Here is a 6,277-nt window from a genome sequence, read left to right as displayed (position 1 = left end):
TTTCAGACCCTCCCACCAGCCGTTGGGCCACGCCTCCTCATTTAAATTGACACCTGTCACTTCTAAATGAAAAGCTTAATGTTAAATCGTAATGTAAAAGATGAATCTTAAAATGTCAATGGCAAATGTAAAACAAAATTCAAAAGATAAAATGTCAAATTGAAAATTGAAAATTATAAAGGGGAAAGGCTAAAATAAAATTATTTCTTTTTTTCTATTTGAGATTTTAATTGAAGTATTTCCATTTAAGCTTTCACATTTCACATTTAATTATGGCATGATTTTTCCTAGTAGCGTAGTAAAATAATACTATTTTCAATTTGATCTTGCTTCGTTTTCTCTTTGGACTTTCGATTTGAATTATGAATAAATATACCCTCCATAGTATCCATAGGGCCACTAGGGGACAGCAGAGCATACTAACCCACAGATGGTGGAATTCCCAGTATGGTTATCTACCCACAATTTAATTGTATGCAATTGTAAAACATGAATACTTGCACTCTGGACTCCCTTGAAAGCTGTGCTGACAATGAATGGAATGTCCTGATTAAATTAAGCTGCATTGAAATGGATTGACCTGCTGATAGAAATTTAGCTATGGAGACACCTATAGAAGAGAAGATTTTGGATCTTGAAGAGTTTGCACTTCAGTCACACACATTAAAGGATAAGTCTGGTGATACTCTGTATTTTTTGTCAAAGAATTTCATGAAAAGACCAAAACCAACAATGAATTGAGCCCAATAACAAGTACTGTGTTTCCAAAGCATGATATAGCTTATTCCTCTGTGCCACAGAGCTCCATTGTTGTCCAGAAACTTTTAAAAACACATAATAGCCCCTAATATATGCACAAGTTCTCAAAACATATTTGCTAAAAGTTACAATGCCTAGTTAAAGGAAATGTCTTCCTTCAAATAAATAGTTGTAGTTTTTGAAGATTTACATCTTTCATAGAAACCAATGGGCTGAGTGCCATAGGCAGTGTATGGACGCAACAACACATTGTTGGTTTGGGTCTTGTTTATGGGATTTGTTGTAAATAGGAAAATATAGAACAATGCCAGCCTTATCCTTTAAGATCAGTCCCTGGATTTTCAGTGTTGAATATTTGTTTGTGTAATTTATTTAATGTTGCAGAAAGGTAAATAAATACACTACAGCCATAGTGACTTCACCAGTCAACAGCCTGTTGGAAGGAAAATAAAGAAAGCGGGAGAAACGGGAGAAAGTGCATGTAGTTATTAATAATTATAGAACAGCATTGATCAAGACAACCACAGGCTACACCTTCCAATGTGCTACCCAGATATCAACATACAGCCAAGTACTTATTATCAAGTAACAGATTGACCTTAAATCTAAGATTAACAAAATCAAGACAGTGTGAATTACCTGCTGATACGTGGCAGATTTCCAAATAAAAAAGATAGATGTGATATAAAAATATTTAATATAAAATCCAACAGTCTTGACTGTAAACCCCCTTTAATCACATGCTGTCCTGCTCCACTTCTACCAGCTCAGCAAGCTTTTTGCTTTCCACTGTATGCACTCCCCATCCTCCCATGACTTTTTATATGTCTTCACCAGATTGTTCTAGAACCTCAAAGCTTTTTACCTTAACAGTTAGCCAAGGGATTTGGAATGCCCCAAAATACCACAAAGTGACTGACTGACTGCATCTGATGACAAATCATGTTTGTGCACTCTTAGCAGCCCGAAAAGTAGCAGTAATGTATCCATCCAGTGGTCTATCGCTCCAGTTGGTGGTATTGGAGCTGTCTCCCTACACCCTTTCTTTTTGTTTCGTCTATTCCCTCCTTTGATACTTCACTTTAATAAACTGAAAAGACTTACTGTGGAAATAGTAGTTAGTCTCCGTACAGTCACTCCAAAACATGTCTCAGAAGCTGTATACTCACCTCTGTTTTTGTAAACTTCAGAAACATCTGCAGCTTTTTTACATCATAGCTTTGATTGTTAAATTTAGAAGAATTAATAAAAGTGAAGGGTTTTACTTTTAGCAGTTTGATAAACAGCAGAGCACTAAGCACTTTTTTCCTCACTTGATTTCTATTTTTCCAGCTACAAGAGCTTACCTGAAACACCATTTTCTCTGTCTCAGGCTTCTAAATAGGTACCAGTTTTGTTTGTGGTCAGATGTTTAAAGATCTTTAATGAAATCTTCGTCTGTTGCACCTTTTCTCGAGACAAAGAAGGAAGAAGGAAGTGCTTTAATCCCAGGTCAAATCAGGCCCATCAGTTTTTATTTATTTGTACAGATCACAAGGATGACATGTCATGGTGATTTTTCACATACAGAAGTGTAATTACAGGACATACTTTTCAGCCCATGTAGCCTGTTCAAAGATTAGAGTAGATGAGAGAGATAAAAGCCATGCTTCAGCATGCGATTCATGCAGAGTAAATGTCCTTGAGGGAAGATAACAGACTTTAAAGACGCGATCTCATATCTGAATTACGGTAATCATGATTACAGTCGACTCTTTGGTTAGAGATAGACAGCGTTCATAGTTCTGCAGCATTTAAGATCTGCTTTGAGCCACAAGGGCACAGTTAAAGATCATGGCTGCACATTTTAAGTACAAACCAAACCTCAGCTAAGTCCTTTAAATGTGTACAGTATGTGACTACAGCTGTTCAATTGATTTAATAAAGTACTAATGCTGGCAGAATTAGAGGCAGTCTGCAGTTCATGACATAAGAACAGCAGTAAAACATCTGGTTAGTTGTTTTCTTAACTTCTTTGCCCTTCCTTTGGGCCATCTATCACCTCTCTAATCAGAGAAGAGATATGAGATAGTCGAGTTATACAACACTGAAGCATCATTGCTATGAAACAAAAATAAACATGTTTCTCTGGCTGTCTTGTCATGATGACATTATAGAGATATTAAGCAAGCAGATCATCTTCATCCACAATGAGATTTAAAAGAAAATATACTTTTCAGTTCACTGTTTCAATTAGGTTGACATAAATACAAATGTTTATTTGAATTATGGGACAAAATACCCAGCACAAAAGGTTTAGTAGGGAGTTGTAGCATCACACAAACAACTCATTAGATACCCACTTTCCAACAAATTCTGAAATGTAGTCATAAACTTTCGCCACATTTACAAATGCTTTTTCTAATCCTTACACTGGTTCTGTCAGACTATTTTCTTAAAAAAAACAAAATCAAAGCGTGTGTAGACATCTTAGTCCATTTATTCCAAATGTATGTAACTTATCTAACATGAAGCCAACAAGGAGCAGGGTTGGAGAAAATGTGTTGTTTTCGGACATTAAACTCCTAAAATCTAAAAGATACAAAAGAGATAGTTACAACTATTGTGGTATTAACCAAGATATTCTTCTTCCCCTTGCGCAGTGGCGTTTTGCCCTGTCACACCATGCATCTGTTGTTACAGTCAGCCCATAAAGTGGCGTGACTCCTGTCCTTATATTGTTGTAATGGAGAGGTTCAAGGCAACACGCCAAGGATATATTTGGTGTTTAAGAAATAGTAAACCCACATAAAAAACAACTTGTCATTTTTACACTTCAGTTTTGGATCATATAGTATCCGAAAAATATGCTGAATAGCAGATTTTGTTGCCGTTGGACAGAACCAAATTAGCTGTTTCCCCCAGTTTTTTATGCTATGCTAAGCTAAGCAAACAGGGTGCTGGCTCCAGCTACATGTTTACTGTACAGAAATGAGAGTGTGTGCAATGTGTGTTAAGCCAATGTTAGCAGGAATAATCTGATTGAAATCTGCATTAAGTTTGAAAGCAATCATAAATCACTTGTTTGACAGAATCAGAATAAACTAGCGGGACCTCATGAAAAACAGATTAATGTGCGTTGTTAATAGTCAACAGAGAAAGACCTTAGCCCCTTCTCTTATCTAACAGCAAAACAGATAATGTAGTGCTCTTTTAGCAGAGAAATGTTATAGAGCCTTAAAGTTACATCTTTTTGCGAGTCTACATGTCTTGATTATCTCTGTTGTCCCTGTCCAGGAGTAGTAGTATATTACAGTGTAACTGCAGAATTCCTTTAGCTTACCAACAGCAATGTTATTTGGTAAACACGAAGATTATAGTAATGTTATTATGTTGTAATGTAAATTATATCTGTAGTCGTTTAAAGCAGATATTCTTGGATATTCCGGAAATACAAATCACATTAACACCCTGAAGTTAACTCTCACTCATGATTACAATAAAAGTTTCATTATCAGTGATTGTTTTCTTGTAAAACCTTATGACCGTGTCCTTTGGAGGCCAGTCCCTCCCCTCAGTGCATACTGATGATTTGTCAATATCAGTTATCCTGACCAGGTATAACTGATAATGACATAGAAAGACAGATAACCGCCAACATAAGGGAGCAGAGAGGAAGGAAGGCTGCAAAGATCCATGAGGACCAAATCTGAGAAAATCAGAGAGATGATGCTTCCACAGCTGCTTCTGATCACAGTCCTGGGGCTCACATGGACAACAGGTTTCCACTATTTTCCTAATTTAATGCTCATGTCACTGTGCTGCAGGTTTTAAAGTCAGACATAGGAGAAACTGATAATCACTGTGTTATACTTCTACAGAGGATGTGAACATTATAAATCATGTAAGTAAACTTGTTAAGGATCATTTTACCGGTTGAAGCTGGAACAAAAGGGTTTGAATAAAAAAATCTGCAGCAGTCAAACGTGATGAGTGTTTTAGAGTGGTATTTGATCCACTAATATGGCATATGCATATCTTGGTGTTATATATTTGTGGGCCTCTGAAGAGGAGTGGGTTGAACATTTTTGATCTGAGCACATGGAGATATACGGTTTGATGTGTTTGACATGTTTGTTGTGAGAAAAGTGTAAAGGTCAAGTTGAAGAAAAAGAATATTTATTCAGTATAGTATGTGCTTTGTGCTCAGCAGGCACATTCAAATACTCCGCATGGCTGTTCAGTTGTTAAAAGTGATATTTGATCCAGTATATTATATACATGTTCATAATGGTGTACTGATTTCAGTAACTGGACTGCCTTGCACTCAGATGTTCCCCTCTCAGTCGGCCCCTTCAAATGGTAAGTCAGATTATTAAAACCTGATTTATATTAATGGCTTCAAGTTACAAGAGTTGATTGTCCCAACTGTTAATGTGCATAGAAATGTGTATATCATATAAAAATGATATATTAGATTTACAAAACCATCATTGGTTTTCAGTAGACTACTCAGTATTCGCATATTCTGTACCACTAAATACATGGTCAAATGTAGCTTAAATGCATTTATTCAAGTACCAAGTAAACTATAAATTTGAGCTACTTATACTTTACTTAAGTATTTCCATGTCATGCCACTTTATACTCCTACACTGCAATTCTGAGGGAAATATTGTTTGTTTTACTACATTACATTAATTTGACAGACCTGATGTTACTTCCATACTTTTGGTACATTTTGCTTATAAAACTTACATTCTTTTACTAAGTAACATTTTCATTGTAGGACTCTTACTTGCAATGGAGTATTTCTATAATGTAGCATTGATACTTTTGCTGAAGTAAAGGCTCTGAACACTAAATATCACCAACAGATTATCAACCCTTTTTTGTATTTTACCCTCATATCTCCACTACAAACATATTTTATTTCTGATTTACAGCAAAATCCCCTTTGTCTCAGTGCTGAGATTTAATTTAAATTATTATTTTATTATTATAAATATTATTATTATTATTTTTTAGTTAACAGCGTTACGCCCTCAGATGTGGCTGTGCTTTCCTCCATTGGACTTCACATGCACAGGTGAGCATCACAGGTCACCAGTTAGTTTCAACCATGTGATATTTGTACCACAAGTTCTAAAATTCAACAATGTAGACACATAATCAGACTGTGGTCTTTACTTTTTCTGCAGCACTGAGCTGTCTATGGTGGTATCAAGGCTCACAGGTAAAATTCAAAGTCTTAATTTGCTGTTTGTAGTGTTTACAGGACCTAAAGCCATATTTTCCTTAAATAATTTTACTTTAATTACTTAATTATTATTTTTAATTGTTTTTTAAAAAGAAGTAAATTACTTCACTCTCATTGTTTACACTGCCTTCAAACAGGCTTAATGGGAAAGCTCCAGTAACTCTGCTGGTGATAAATCAAAATGTAACTTTCACTGTTATTGGCTGACTGTCTTAATACACAGTGTAATTCATCTGAAGAGGTGATATAAGCTCTAATACCCTACTGTGTGCTATCTTT

The 6,277-nt window shown here is 35.6% G+C and overlaps 1 long non-coding RNA gene across 1 annotated transcript; it reads left to right on the top strand.

Moving 5' to 3' along the window:
* The first annotated feature begins 4,828 nt into the window (after positions 1–4,828).
* Positions 4,829–5,974, top strand: LOC144533164 (uncharacterized). The gene is made up of 3 exons (XR_013503404.1): positions 4,829–5,100; positions 5,767–5,827; positions 5,940–5,974. It is a non-coding gene; the product is annotated as an uncharacterized LOC144533164 (long non-coding RNA).
* The last annotated feature ends 303 nt before the right edge of the window (positions 5,975–6,277 follow it).

This window comes from Sander vitreus, chromosome 18, assembly GCF_031162955.1.
Source record: "Sander vitreus isolate 19-12246 chromosome 18, sanVit1, whole genome shotgun sequence".
NCBI lineage: Eukaryota > Metazoa > Chordata > Actinopteri > Perciformes > Percidae > Sander > Sander vitreus.
The sequence above is the reverse complement of the archived record's forward strand: the minus strand, read 5'-3'. Positions and strand labels throughout refer to the sequence as shown.